The following is a 16,182-nucleotide window of genomic DNA, read 5'->3' as shown; positions in this document are numbered from 1 at the left end:
CAGGCATGCTGCTATCCTTTTCTTGAATGCAAGACCTTAATTGCATGAAAGTTAAATAAAAAATGTGGTTCTTTACCATGACCAGAGCACTTGTCTTTAAAGCTATTATTTGATTTACTGAGATGAAAATAACCATTATAGGACTGGGATGCATTCCTGTCATTGTTCTTAATACAGCAGATATAAAATGCCATACCACTAGACACGGAATTAAAAAGTGACAAGAATGTTACATGAATGCATTTACATTTTGGTGATTATTTTTTTCTTGTTGTTTGGGAAAAAAACCCAAACACACATAATTTTTAAGGTGGAGCAAACACCACAGACAGCCAACCTGATGTGAAGGCTCAGAGCCAGCATATGGAGTGGTCCAGCCCCTCTCCCCTCAATTTCCTCCCTCAGCAGCACAATGCTGCTTTCCCTGGCAGAGGCTCTGGTCCCCCACTGACTCCTCACCCTGGGAACAGGCTCACTAAATCAGCAGCCACAAAAACTGAGTAACTTTCTGCTGGTTTTCTGCACTGGCTTGCTAAGAGGTCAGACAGACAGCAGAGCAAGGGAGAACATCATCGAAGAAAACTGGTAGTAAATAGTGGATTTCACCTTTAAATGGCTGTAAAACATTGGAGTAACAGCCTTTTAACCAAACATGAGCTTATTTTCCCCAGGTATCAAAATAGTTTTTTAAAATAATCCTTTTGTATAGTAATTTTTTATCTGTACCTGTACTAGGAGGTACTGTTAGGCAGCAAAAAATCCTAATCATTCTTGCCTGTCACAGTCCTGCTTTAAGGCAATGAACATCCTAGCTAAAAAGGAAGAGAAACTGAACATCCCTTTTTGTCATTCTGGCTGAAAGAATTAAAAATATTGTCCAAACTGCTTTCCAACATTCCATAGAAAAGCATGAATATAAGCTAATTTTTTGGACTGATGGGCTTCTCTGAACTGGAAACGCAAGGACTAGCAGTTGCCTTAATATGCTAAGGGAGAGACAGCCAGCAAGGAGATGTGATTGTACCCTAAGGGCTCTAAGAAGTAGAGTGTACATTGGAAGATGTGATTTCTACAAAGACAAAACTGGATGTCTGCATAGAAACCGCCTACAGAAGGTAGGTGTATACGATCTTTCTATAGGGTTCAAGGCAACACAGTTGGGCTGTGTTCGGAAGTCATTTAAACCACATTGAAGAAACACTTCATTCGAGATGACAGCTTTTCTCTTTGCACAAAACATCTCATAAGACTACAACTTGAACAACAGCACTGAGCAAAGCATAACACAAATGAAAGAAAGACAAATTAGTGACTCTTGCCACAGCATTGAGTTTTCCGATGGGAGAAGAATTCTTTTATAAAATAAATGGAAGTATTTTTGCTGTGAAGATGTTTTTCCAAACCCTCTTTCAAATGCAGAATGCAGCTTCCCACTTCCTAAGCACTGTTTCTTGTCAAGGATAAGTGGAATCAGTTTATTTGAGATAAATGCCCCTTCATTTTCTGACCAGAATGGAAAACTTTGGTGTATAAAACCTGCTTTAAATGTTTGGTGTTGGCGTTAACAAGTATCTTTGCTTGCAGCAGAATACTTCCATAAATGAAAGACAAATTTGAGGGTCAATGCTTTGGTACACTATGTTAATCCAGTGTGTGAACCCTGTAGTTTTATAAACTCATTTTCTAGTTGGCATATATCGAAGTGATGCAGTGAGACAAGATGATGAAAAGACACTGCTGAAATATCTTGATCCTAGAGTAGTTCAGTGACAGCAAACAGAGGAAAAAGAAGAGTTTCATCTGAAACCCTAGAAATTTTTGCAAACCACATATTATTGGCAAGCTCTGAGGGTCCTGTGTATGCATTTTCAGCCAAAGTAACTATAGTAATCTTCTAGAGTTTTAGCGAGATTTTGTTAGAAGAAATGGCATAATTTTTCACATCTCCAGCAAAAATATTGAGGCTAAGTGTGAGAAAAAATAATTAGTGAGCTAGGAGAAGACAGTATATGCTCATTCTCTGTGGTGTGGCATTTTAGTGTGTTTTTTATTTTTTCCTCTGTATCTTCAAAAGAGTCCTAAATCTTGTAAATCAACAATTAGATGATCACTAACATTTAGGTGACATTGAGCTGTCTTCTTGATGAACCTCACAGATTTTATGTATAGGAAACTACTAGTTTCATGAAATGTTTCTGTATTTTGTACAGGCCATTAAAACTTTGCAATAAAACATTTGTGAAAAATACAGACACTTTACTGATGGATTTGCTAACTGATAGAAATGTAGCTAGCTATTTTGAAGTAAAATGGTAATTCTAAAAAGTACCTTGGTACATTTAGGGTGAAATTATATGTTAGGCTCCCAGTTTATGCTTTGAAGGTGTGTCACACATATTCAAGTTCTTTTAATGGTCCCTTTAGAGTTGCCTTGAGGACCACTTCCTGATGTCCTACTGTGGAACATGTCTTTATGCAGCATTTCATTCTACAGCTCATAATCACTTTGTGTAGTTCTTGCTTGTGCAAAGAATGCCATAGCTGACACCAAAATAATGGTCTATGGAAATAGTACACACAGCAATGGGGGCTGTAAGAGCATTCCCTTAGCTTGCACAAGTTCATTCTAGGCAGTAATTGGTTTAACATAGCACAGTGAGACACTCATAAGTGCATTCTCTTACTATTTTTCTTTTAAATGTACTAAAGAAAACCAGAGGCAAGTAAATAGATTCCTTATTTTACGTGAGAAAGAAGTTGCTCTATTTGATATATCTTTAAGTCCACTTTTGAGTTCTCTTCTAAAAATAACAGGAGACGCTGTAATTATCCTGAAAAGCTTTTTGTAACTACCTGCTTTTCTAAATCTTTTCCCTGGCTGAAACAGAAATGGCCTTGTCTCAGAACAGCTAATGACATGAGTTCCTCCTTTTTCATTTCTAAGCCTGTGACATATAATTTTCCTGTTCATGTAGTATCTAACATTAAGAAGAACCTTAAATAATTGCCTTTTGAAAATGTTGCCCTCTTGCACAAGAAAAAGCTTCATTCTTCTTGTATAATATTTTCTGCACTCACATCCTGCTTTTGACAACACTTATTCAGTATGGAGAGGAAGAGGAGGCTAAGATGACCATGAATAAATGGAATGAAGCTTGGAAAATATTACTTTTCTCTCAGAGGTAAGTTTCTTGGCTTTGCAATAAGAAAACCTCTTCATGCTGCATACATAAAAATGGTGCTTAGTGACAAGAAGCTCTGATTTGCAGCCCAATACCATTGTTAGAAACACAAAATCCAAGTCCTAAGAAAAGAAGATGGGTTTGGATCCCATGGCCACTTGATTACACTGATCTCATGCACATTTATGATGCTCGCTGAATAAAACAGAGTTGACTGGGTTATGTCAAATTCCAGGAAACCCCATATGTCACACACCTGTCAAGCAGAAATTGTGAAGGAACAGTCTCAAATTAAATTAAATATGTTTTAATAAAATTAAAACAGCAGGCATGACAACATTGATTGAATGTCTTATTTCAAGAAGGAATGCTGGAAGAGCTGATGAATGGTTTAAAGAAACATAGTGATGCTATTGCTTCTGCAGCAATTACTGTATTTCTTCTTGAAATGTTATTCATTAGTGCATAAACACAGGAATTTTTTCAAAACATGAATTTGACTTTTTTTCCCCTTTTAACTGGCAGTGGAGAGAAGCACATCAGTATGACAAGCCATGTTAAAGTTTGTATAGGGGCCCTTTTTACACAAATGGCAAAAAGTTCTTAATTTAAAATGCAGAACATACACAATCTCAAACTGCTGAAAAAATATACAGCAATAAGACGCATGTATTGAAGTAGCTTCCTTAACTTTCTGACCAATGGAAGACATTGCTGAAGTCTCTGTTTTTGGTTGGTTTTTTTTTATGCAGACCTCCACCAAGTGACAGCTCAAAACCATGATCAAGTTAGCAAAATGTACACTCCTTCTCTCTTCATTATGACTGCAATTATGCTTTTGGAAAATAGCCCAGGGAGTGCTCAACTCAACAGTGAGAATTTCCGTATCTCAGCTTCCTTGACAAAGCTTTCTTTTTTGTTCTCAAATTCTTCCTCTAGCACCTGTGTTATTCAGGAGTGAAATGTAAACAGTTAACCCACAGTAGCTCTCGCTGTTAACAGCCATGGCTGTTTATTAGAAAATTCTTTTCTATTTCATTTCTATTTCTCTTACTGAAAAAAATTTGTTTTAGCAAATTGCATCAATAACCTAGTTTTCTGGTATTTACTGTAAGATTAGATGAAGGTGAGGAGAAATAAAAGCTTGCAGAACACTCTGTTAGGCTACCTGAAGCGAAGGCAAACTAGGTTTTGTTTATTATTAACATTATTGAACTGAACTGTGGTTTTTTGTGCAATTTCTTCACATCCGGAAGATGTTGTGGCTGTGTGAACCGGGATGTCAATAATGTTTAAGTTCCTTGATTTCTGGTGTGTGGAGTTAGCAGTTCCATATCCAGAGAAGAACACTGACTGGAAAACAACTGACCCAGATGACAAGAGAGTTGCCCCAGCACTCTGGAAAAGGGCTATGAGCACTACGAGTCATTCCTAATAAAGCTGCAGCCTGGGACCATAGTTGGGTAATTCTCTACAGTGATGCAAGTGTTACTGATGGAGACTGAACCATAGAATCATTTAGGCTGGAAAAGACCTTTTGAGATCGTATTGTCCAACCGTTAACCCAGGACTGCCAAGTCCATTACTAAACCATGCCACTAAGTACCACATCTATGCGTTTTTTAAACACCACCAGGGATGGTGACTCAACTACCTCCCTGGGCAGCCTGTTCCAATGCTTGACAACCCTTTCAGTAAAGACATTTTTCCTAATATCCAATCTAGACCTCCTCTGGCGCAACTTGAGGCCATTTCCTCTTGTTGCTTGTTACTTGGGAGAAGAGACCGACCCCCACCTCGTTACAACCTCCTTTCAGGTAGTTGTAGAGAGCGAGAAGACCTCTGCTCAGCCTCCTTTTCTTCAGGCTAAGCAATCCCAGTTCCCTCAGCCGCTTCTCGTAAGACTTGTACTCCAGACCCTTCACCAGCTTCACTGCCCTTCTCTGGACACGCTCCAGCACCTCCATGTCCCTCTTGCAGTGAGGGGCCCAAACTGAACACAGCACTCAACGTGCAGCCTCACCAGTGCCCAGCACAGGGGGACAGTCCCATCCCTAGTCCTGCTGGTCACACTGTTTCTGGTACAAGCCAGGGTGCTGTTGGCCTTCTTGGCTATGAAAGAAATATCAAAAGAATACCTTGATTCTAAACAGGACACATATTTCTGTAATCCTGAATTTATAAAGCCCTCAGTTCTTGTGGTCTGTTAGGGATCACAAAGGATGCTTAGTAAGTATGGACTGGTATGGGGCGAGGCTATGGGGCCTCCAGTCTGTAAAAGCGACTGCTTTCTATCCCAACAGAAACACAAAAGGTCTGCAATTTTTCTCAGAAATTCTCCCTGTACTTGAGTATCCCGGTTGGTAACGCTGTATCTGAGCTCTCTGGCTGCTGTGCAAATGGCTATCAGCCCTCCCTTCCACCAGCCCCCAAAATGCCATTTGTAAGATGAAACTGGACAAAATCACATAAATCTGAAGCTGTTGTTCTAAAACTTGAAATTAAACCATGCATTACAGAATATATTCACCTGTGTATCTTTCTTGATAATGATTCACACTGTTATAGAGACCCAATGTGTTATTCTGATAATTACAAACAACATACCTGAGCATTCAAGCGTGGAGTAGGTCTCTTCAATAGCTTTTCCCAAGTCAAAGAATGATGTTGTGAGTACATGTAGCAACCTCAAAGTAGCCTTCAAAGGGGTTGTATTTCTATACTAACCAAGTAAACATTGTACCTCCTAAGTATAAACTTCCCAACATACGTGTCATTTAGAAGAATACAAGCACTGTAGTTTCTTAAAAACACAGCTCTAGGAATTTGAAGGTAACAAGTAATGTTACATTGCTATTGTGCATAAACTGCAGTTTTTATGCTAAAATTTTACGTGAGAAAGTCAAGCAGGAGGTTTTGCCTGCACGCATTGAAATTCTTTGAAAATGATAAAATTAGATCAGTTTGAAAGTCAGTTACAGCTGTGAAAAAGAAAAGCCTCTGAAGTATTTTCATGTGGCGCACCTCTGTTTACTGCACCAGTTTCAAAACTGTATTTTAATATGCTAGGAAATATAGTAACTGCTAAATTAGTTTTCTTATCTTTCTTAGATGCCTGGTATGCAAACTCTTCAGATGCCTGAGGATGCCTATGAGGGTGAATGGATCATTCTATTCATCTGGATGAATGAAGATGCTGTTTTGCTTGGTTACTATTGAAATTTGGAATATTTCAATTTTTTTCCAAATATTTCGGAATACAAGTAATACTTGCAGCTGTTTGAAAAATCTAGCTCACTTGAACCATTAGAAGCGGTGGTCATAAAGCTTGAGAACTATTGTATGTAGCTGTAGGGAGGGCAGCTACAAGTGCCTTTTATCATACTCTTAAACACTGTTCTCCCCTCTGGACGCTTCCCTCACCCAGCACACGGAACAGGTACAGCTACTATTCGCTAATGGCTGAAAACTCCTAAAACTGTAAATAGGATTTTTTTTCCCTTTCCAAGCCCATTCTGAGTCACCACTGAATCTCCTCCTGAGCTGCTAGCTCCACGCAGCCGAGACGGGGCTGAGGAGAAGGGGACGGTGCCGACGGGAAGCGCCGCGCTGCGGGCTGCGCACCCTTCTCCGGCCGCGTCGGAAGGGGACACCCGCGCCGGCGGGCGGGGACCCGGGCGGGCAGCCCGCGCCCCGGGGAGCGGGGCCAGAGGGGAGAAGGCCGGCTGCCGGGCCGCTCCCGCTCCGCTCTGCTCCGCCCCGACGGCGGCGGCTCCGGCTCCCGCCCCGCATCCCCGGCACGGCCCCAGCCGGCCGCTTCCCGCCGGCGAGCGGCGCTGCGGGGCGGCTGCTGCCGGAGGGCGGCCGCTGGGGAGCGGCGCGGGGCTCGCCCGGCAGCAGCCGGAGCGGCGCGGGGCGGCGGGGACGGCTGGGCGCCGAGCCCGCCCCGGCCGCTGCGGGCGGGGAAGGGAAGGAAGGGGCGAGGCTGGCTGCCGCAGGGCTGCACCTGCGGGGCCGGGGCCGCTCTGCCCGTGCCCTGCGTGGCTCCGTGCGTGCTCGGCGTGGCGTGTGCGCCCCGAGCCCCAGCCGGGAGCTGAGCCCGGCGCCGGCAGCGGGACCTCACCCCCAGCTCCGCCGAGCTGCGGAGTTGGCATCAGCAGCCCTCGGCCGCCTGGGCGGCGGCGGGGATGCTGCCGAGTCTGTGGATTTTTCTCCTCCTGCCGAGGTTCCCGGTAAGTGTCCCTTTCTTAACAGCAGCTGCTGGGGGCTTCTTTTCCCCGAGAGAAGGGCTGGAGGGAGCGGAGGAGGCGCAGCCTGCGGCGCGGTCCCGACGGCGAGCGAGTGCCGCGACCGGGCGCCGCGCTGGGCCGGTCCGGTCCGGCCGCGGGGCTCTGGCTGCCCTCGCTCCGCGGCTCCTGGCGCTCGTAGCCTGGCGGGAGGCGCTCGCACGTCTTCCCGGCTTTATTTCTTGGTGCTTTCTACCGTGCGGTACCGTGCACACTGAAGGCGGCGGATCGCCCGGCAGCGATGCTGTTTGTGGTGGCGGTTCAGTGGAGGGGGTGAAGGAACGGGCGCGTAATTGTCCCCTCTGTCACTGAGCAGGTGAGCGGATCCGCGGCGCTCAGGTGAAGATGAGCTCCTGTGTGCTGCCTAAATTTTTCTTCCAGGTTTTTGCTTTAAAAAAAAAATAGTCTACTTATTATTACATTTTATTGCGTGACTATAAAAGAAAGGAGTAAATGCTACAGGCTGAGAACCACTTAGAGAAAGTAGTTTGGGTTACCGAGTAGTCATGAGTGCAGCCAGCCACTGTGCATTTCAGCGTGCCGATGCGGGGGTGCACCGCGAGGAACAGTTAGCTGGGGATTCTGCACCCCAGAGCAGAGTTTTGGAAAACCTCGGGGGAGCTGATGAGCGGTCAGCCCCGGGAGTAGCCCTTGACGTGAATGTGAGAAGACAGAGGAGCGGCTGGGCAAATTACCTGCCAGGTGCACAAGTGTTTTGCTCTACGCACTTGGGGTGAGAGTCACAAGGTGCAGTCCACTGCAGTACATGAAACATTCGAAAGCCACTTGCTGTAAAGCCGCTTGGGTCACATTGTTTTGAATGGATCCAAAAGAAAGAAGTGATTGGATTATTGCCTAGAAATGTCACGGTGAGGAAAGGGCTCAAGAGAGGTTTACCAACATCCAGTGTTGGAAATCTGAAGTGGGACATCCTGGGACTAAAAGCAAGATGCAGGGTTTTTAAAAAATAATAGCACTTATTAGACTAATAAGTTTTTAAAGTTTTTCATCATTAAAAAACTTTAAACCAAGGATGTTCATTCTAAAAACAGGTCTATTTTTAACAGGATTTAGTATGGGGAAATCTTATGGGCTATATATAGGGGAGGCTGAAACAAGTGATCATAGTAAACCCCTATTGCCTCTATTAGGTGCATAACTGGGAAAGCTGTGCCATTTCTGAGAGTACACTCTTCAGACACTCTCTGTTTCCTTACCTTTGCTCCCCCAAATTCCTTTATACTGAGAGCAGCCCTGAGAAAAAGGACTTGGGGGTGTTGCTTGACAAGAAGCTTAACATGGCCTGACAATGTGTGCTTGCAGCCCAGAAAGCCAGCCATATTCTGGGCTGCATCAAAACAAATGTGGCCAGCAGGTCGAGGGAGGGGATTCTTCTGCTCTACTCTGCTCTTGTGAGACCCCACCTGGAGTACTGCATTCAGCTGTGGGGCCCCCAACATCAGAAGGACATGGACCTGTTAGGATGACTCCAGAGGAGGGCCAGGAAGGTGATCAGAGGGCTGCAGCACCTCTCCTATGAAGACAGGCTGAGAGAGGTGGGGTTGTTCAGGCTGGAGAAGAGAGAGCTCCGGGGACACCTCACAGCAGCCTCCCAGTGCCTGAAGGGGCTACAGGAAAGCTGGGGAGGGACTTTGTACAAGGGCATGTAGTGACAGGACAAGGGGAGGTGGCTTTAAACTGAAAGAAGGTAGATTTATATTAGCTGTAAGGAAGAGATCCTTCACTGTGAGGGTGGTGAGACACTGGCACAGGCTGCCCAGAGCAGCTGTGGGTGCCCCATCCCTGGCAGCGCTCAAGCCCAGGCTGGATGGGGCTGTCAGCAACCTGGTCTGGTGGAAGGTGTCCCTGCCCATGGTAGGGGGGTTGGAACTAGGTGATCTTTAAGGTCCCTTCCAACCCAAACATTCTATGATTTTATGAAATCAATGGTTAGCCTTTTGCTATATGCTTTTCTGTGTATATCTATATGAATTATTCCCCAAATGCAATTAAATCCAGGGGTCTCTGTGCTTCTGTTTTGCATCTAGGTGATTATAGTGAAGATCTGTAAGGTGAGAGTTGCTGTTCACAGATCTGAGTAGTTTGAGGAATGTGGTTTGTAAGGCTGGAGGTATGGGTACGACTTCCAGACGGTATTAGTGTGATTAAACATTTTAAGTGATTTAACATGTTAACATTTCTAAGCTGTCTCCAGCACTACGCTTACTGTTAAGAAATACTTATTAACACATTTTGACTTCTATAGACTTCATGGTAGTTGAAATCCTAAGTTATTTAACCAAAATTCTATGTGAGTTTTGGGTTGTAGCTGTATGGTTTAAAGTGGAAAAACAGCAGGTATGAAGGATCTCATTAAACAATTTTCTGTGTGACATTGCAGTCATCTAGTTGTTTGCCTGTCTGCAAAACATGTTCTTATTATATGATGTTCTAAATCTCCTTATCAAGAGAGATTGATTTCTTATCTGATGATTAACTGAACTGTCTGTTGGTAAGACATTTGGTCTTGCAGGGTGGGAGGGAGGAAGGGAATCCATTTGATACAGCGATGGCTGAAGGCAGCTGCAGTGCAGGATTGCTCTGTGACTGAGCACTTTGCTTCCCAGTTCTTTATTGCTATTGCCTTGCCTACATTTACTCTGCCTTCTAATCAAACTTCCTTCATACCGGGGTAAACATATTGATGTGTTGTCCCAGAGCCTGGAAACTTAGGAAAGCAGAATAGGTAAGAAAGCTGAAGGAGCCGACCTTGAAGAACAGTGTGGACCTGAGCCTAAGGGCGGTAGGTAGGAGGTATGTATATTTGTGGTAGGCACCGGAAGCTGATGTGTGCATATTTCTTTTTGGATCTTTAGAATAGTTTTTCTCATTTATTTATATAGATTTCATAATTTTTTATATATATATATATATAAACATACATGTAAAGTGTGTACCAATGAACATAACATACATGTATGCCAATGAGACCAAACAGCCTGGCTCTGCTGCAAAACAAAGTCTTTTTAAGCCTGTATCTTAGTCTGCCCTGGGTGTGACCAAGTGGACCCATTCTGTGTGGCTTTCCATATGCTGGGACACAGCTTCAGAGCAGAATCAATTGCTCAGGAAATGCATTTATCTGGATTTTTTATGGTTACCTCAGCCTGCACTGAAAATTCTGCATAATTCAATTACTACAATCTATACCCTTTATTTTCAGTGTAACTTTTCCCTGGGTGTGCTTTTTGTATTGCTTAGAAATGTAAATGGATATCAGAAATGAAACAAAATTCCATCATGTTTTTTACTGTATTCCACAGATGAGTATTAACAGGAATCTCCTTAAATGAGCATTTTATTTATTTACTTTTAAGGAGTTGCTTTGCATCTTCAGTGCATCTCTGGAATATTTAAATCATCTGGGGCATCCCTCTTGTTGACATACAAGTTCTCTTTTTCAGTTGCTCTGTCTTGGTTCTAGATGAATTTGTCCTAGTGTTTCTTTGTGAGAGATTACCTTTCACCACAGCCATTTCACATGAGGGAGACTGGTTTTAGGAGGGATGGCATTGTACATTGGGGTAATTTGTGATCTGAGTGCAGCTGAGTTTATTAATGTGTCTCCACTGGGACTCTGGTAACTTTTGGATTGGACTAATATTTCACCTGTACAGCCTGGCAAACTGTGGAAGTAGCAGTGTATCAGCAGATGGGAGGAAGACATATTCAGAGCATGAATGTCGCCAAGTTTTTATATAATGTATTACAGGGGTGGGGACAATGCAGGAACTGTATACAGCCCCAGCGCATATCTAGGGGTTGAACAGGAGAGCGGAGCTTGAATGAAATGTTTCTTTTATATGTATGGTATGGAACTTGCAGGGTATTATCTGAATACCATAGAAGCAAATGTCCATGGTGATGGGAACATTGTTTCTGAGGATTCTGTTAGACAGATTTCTGGGAGGAAGCATTGTTTGAAAGCAAGCCATTTGTCATTTGCAGATGTATTTTTCATTTGCAGTTACTATATGGCACAGTTGATGGCTTTTTGAGCACTTGTGTGTGGGTTGAACCTGAACTCGTCTCCTTTACTTCTGAGGGCACTGCAGAACTGTACAAAAGGTCAGACTTGGGAAAAGAAGTACTTTAATTGCTTCTAAAACCTCATTCCTTTTCCTGAATCATGGCACAAAGTCCTTAGTGCCTAATGGGTTGGGGAAGAGAAAAATCAAGTGTATAAGGAACTGAATTCCCATTCTCACAATATTAAACCTGCTCATGATAATAAATAGGCTAATGACGCTAAGGATGGCAAGTGCTTATACATACGTATGACTTCAGGAAGCTAAGAGAAGTGTGCTATACATTCAATTAAATAAAGATATGGTGTGGGAATTAGTGTCCATTCACTGTAGGCACCAGTGCAGCGATGATAGTAACTGCATTATGGAGTGTGTTAACACGGACAGGCAAGAACTTGAACTTTGACTGGGAATGGGGAATCTTCATCCTGTGTAAAGTAATCCAGAAGACTGGTATGTGATGTGAGTATTCTTGAAACCTGTAGGTTTGAAACATATTTGGGTTTTACATTGGAGATTATTGGTAAAAAATTGCAATATGGCTGCCTGCAGTGAAACGTTGCATTGCGGAAGGTACTTTTTCTAACAGCTTTTTCTACACTAGCTGTTGTTTACATAACATTTTTTACTGTTGCCAACTATAAAATAGCTTCTTTGACTTTTGTCATGGTCTGGAGTTAAAGTACAAATATATACTTCTCCAGGAGTATGTCTATTGTGTGGCTCTACAGATATATTTAAAGAAGACTTAGATGGTAGAGTACTGAAAACATCGATTTTGGCATCTTTATCCAGATTAGAGCCCTCTTCATTGTTATTACCAATGTTAAGTTTTAGAGGGGAAAAATAACAAGGCTATAGCTAAGCTTTTAATAGGACTGTAGTTTTTAACCCTGTATGGATTTGAAATCCTTGCTGTGAGAACAGTATGGGAAAGTGGGATGCAGTTAGGAGAAGAAAAATGATTAATGCACTGGACAATAATAACTTATTAGGTAAGACTGAAAACTAATCAGGGAGAAGGCTATACCCTCTTGGTGTTTCCTGCTGTGAAATGATTATCGCAGCAAAGAAAGGTGGAGAAGTATGAGTAACCTTACTCACCCCAGCACCAGCCAGATGACACTCATGTTTGAGCAGGAGTGCCCTGAAAGATGGGTGTGAGGGATTCTGCATGCCATGGTGCTGCTGGTGTATGTGTAAACACTGTGCTTTCGTACAGCCTTTCTAAGTGCAGAACCTGAATGGAGGCCATTTAAGGGAATTTAACTGCACATTCTCCCAGTATTTGGGCTGTCAACATTTCACACTAGATATAAAATGCCTTTGCATTTCCTCTTTTTCCTGAATGTCTTCAGGCAGGGGTTTATTTTGAGTATGATTGTGAGAATCTTGAAAAGAATTGTTTAAACAGTATCATCCATGATAAGGCACAAGTCCCCCTTGATCAAACCTTTTCTTAAGTTTTGTTGTTGTTGTTGTTGTTTTGTTTTGGTTCTTTTTTTTGTGAGACAAGCTCTGATTTAGCAGGAATTCGGAGCTTGCCCTGAAACTGCTTTGAACCATGACCTTCCTTATGATGTTTCATTTCTGTTGTGGAAGGAAGCAGAAACATCCCAACTCTTTGTGGGACATGAGCTTTAAAAGTGCATGTTCTCAATTAAGTGTTTAAATAATGAATTTAAGATTGTTTATATCTGAGTTGAAATTATGAGCTCACTTCTTTAATTTTGTGCAAACGTTTTAATGTTAGTTTACCGCACCTTGTTTCCAAATATGAGAAGACTGGGTTTGGAAGTAAAAGCAATTAAGACATGATACCTGCAAAAGTCTCCACTGATTTAGTGAGGATAATGCTGAGGATTGCTACAGGTGTTTCTAATGGTGTAATTTTTCAGAATAAAGTTGGATTTTGAGGAAAAGAAATGTTGTAAAGGATTTCTGTTCCTTGTCCATATCCTTCAGCTTCTGACGAGATTGTAGATGGTTTTGATTGACAGTCTACAATGGCCATCTACAATGGCTGTAGATGGTCATCTACAGTGGCCTGACCATTGTCCAAGCCTGGATGTTGCTCCGGTAGCACCACTGTGTGAGAAAAGGAAATTCAGCTACAGTTTACCTCCCTGCGTGAATCAGGGCTGCACAACATCCAGTAGCAAAACTTGTGAATCAGCACAAGGTGCTGTATTTAAGTTCATCACTTTTCAGAATAGAGTTAAGTGTTGGGCATATTTAGAAAAAAACTACATATTTGATGCTTTTACACTTAAGAGTAAGACCTGTGGTTCAAAGATAGTGATGTAGAATTGTCTTTCAGTTTGCCACCTTCTGAAGATTGCTCTTTCTCTCCCAGACTCAAGATTGAAGGAATTGCTCCTGCATAAAAGCAAAAAAAACCCCAAAAAACCAAAAAGAGCTGTGAGTTTTGTTTTACCTTGCTTTAAAACTCTTTGTCTTCTACTGCTTTACTGAAATGACCTGGCTGAAAGTCCTCTTTCTGAGTAAGTGCAGTCTGTCTTCTGGCTCTTTCCTGTGCCTGCTGCCATCATGAAGGTTCTGGCTTCGTTGAAGCTCTGCACTCATTCACATGTTGGCTTCTAATGAGATTGATCTGAGTCAGTGCTGTTACTACATTTTCATTAACTTAATTTTATACATACTGCAGATCAATTCAGAGACTTACTATGTCTGTAGCATGTCACCTTAAAATGTATAGCAATATCACAAATGATGCTTTATTAGTCTGACCTTTCTCCCTTTATTTGAAAAAGTAATGTTAGAAAAGGAATAACTGTCTCTTAACCTTAAATCTGGGCAACATCATATTTCATTCGATACCGAAAACATAGCAATCAGACAATATAGGATGGATTGCAAGTTTGTTTGGGGGCGGGTGTGTGTGTCAATTTGTATCACTAGCACACAAACAGCTGGATTTGAAAACCCCATGAATTAATAAAAAAAGAGAGAACTTCAAGTGCACAAGCTATTTGTGGTAGAATAGTTTATTGTAAGTACTGTGTGTAGTACATAGTTTTTTGATTGCCCTATGCTCAAAAGCTAGAAGTAATCGAAATCTTGTTTGATACTCTTTGTCTTTTGACTTGATATAATCCTTCTGATTCTGCTTGGAAGTAGATGGCACCTGATGTATAAACTTGCACTTTTTTTGAAGCTGCCTTTATTTTTTACATTCTCCAAAATGCCTCTCTTGACCTTCTGGTTCTTGTTAATGGTGAAGCAATGAGACCAGGTTGAAGTTTACCATTGTGACATTTGAGGAACAGAGGAACGGCAAGAGGAACAGAATGATGTATCACCACATGGCAGTCTCCTGCAGCTAGGGATGTGACTTTCTGTTTTTTAATAGGGAATTCAAATGACAAAATAACCAGTAACAAGGCAGGGATTGCTAAATATAGCAGAGTTGCTTGCCTTGCTGTTGTCACTGGTTTTGCAGTGGAGATACTTTTCATTTACGTAAGTGTAAGCTGAAGCCAGAGGGAAAAATGACAGAGTAGTTTTTTCCCCCTTCAGGTGTCAGAGTGCTCTGTCCCTCCTGTCGTCTCATTGCATCTGGTGAAGATGCAGTGATGTTTGGCAGAGAAGATGCTGGGGCCTACTGCATGCCCCCAGGTGGCTGGATCACACCACTGACTTTGGGAGGGAGGAAAGCACAACCGTGAAATGGGTCAAGGCAATAAAAGACACTTAGAAGTTCAACATTAGAGTTCAACTACAGAAAGCTGTGGCTTTGTTCAAGAAGAATGAATATGTATATGAACATATACATAGAAAACTCTCTCAGATTGATTCACAAGCAGAAATTTTTTGTTAGGTAACTATGCAAATGTCTTCAGACAGTTATGCTTGAGGACAGCAATGAAGTCATGCTCAGTTATTAGTGCATAAATTATGTGTGAGAGAAGGCTGAAAGCTTTCTTTCCATTACTGCAAATATTCTTGAGCCTTGTTTTCAATGTAAGATCCCTCAGTGTTATTTTTTCACTTTTGTCTTTCCTCCCCAAAACAAACAAACAAAAACCACCTGTAAATCGTAAAGGATAAAATACATAGCAAGACAGTCTTTCAGTATTGTAAGCAGATATTTGAACAACATTTGGGGAAAGAAAGCACTAAAACTACATACATGAGGTCTTAGAAGTGTGTTATGTTTGTGTTCCTGGGGATAAATAATTCTGGCATCCTTTTATGGGACTGTAAGGTGTTGTCTTTTATTGTAATGCTAACGTTCATACCCAGATAGCAGGTTTTGGGCAAGAGAGTAGCAGCAGAAGGATTATGCAGTGTCATGTCTCAAGGGGCAATAGGGAATAAGCAGGAGGCCAGTGACAGCAGTCTGGAGTTTTTTGTGGTTTGCCAGTGAACATGGATAGTGGAAAAAAACCATGGTCCAAGTGCATGACCCCCTAAAAATAAGGAGAATCTTTTAATTGGTCAAAATTAGCATTCAAGCAAATGTTTCTGAATTAGCCAGATGCCATTTACTTTTGTATTATAAAATTTCTGCATCCTTAAATTAAGGTGACCATATTCTTTGCATTGACTATTAATACATTACTACTTTTCTGTTATTATTTAAGGAATCCCACAATGTTGATC

At 42.1% G+C, this 16,182-nt stretch overlaps 1 protein-coding gene across 2 annotated transcripts in view; it reads left to right on the top strand.

The window, feature by feature from the left end:
• The first annotated feature begins 7,049 nt into the window (after nt 1–7,049).
• SYTL5 (synaptotagmin like 5) overlaps nt 7,050–16,182 on the top strand; it is a 94,397-nt gene continuing 85,264 nt past the window's right edge. The window contains exon 1 of one of the 2 annotated variants that reach the window (XM_056329425.1): nt 7,050–7,414. The gene's annotated coding sequence lies outside the window, so the exon portion shown is untranslated. The remainder of the gene's footprint in view (nt 7,415–16,182) is intronic. The other variant, XM_056329427.1, reaches the window with a different exon arrangement.

The sequence above is a fragment of the Falco biarmicus genome, chromosome 2, assembly GCF_023638135.1.
Source record: "Falco biarmicus isolate bFalBia1 chromosome 2, bFalBia1.pri, whole genome shotgun sequence".
In the NCBI taxonomy this organism is placed as follows: Eukaryota; Metazoa; Chordata; class Aves; order Falconiformes; family Falconidae; genus Falco; species Falco biarmicus.
Note: the sequence above shows the minus strand (reverse complement) of the source record. Positions and strands in the feature narration are given on the sequence as shown.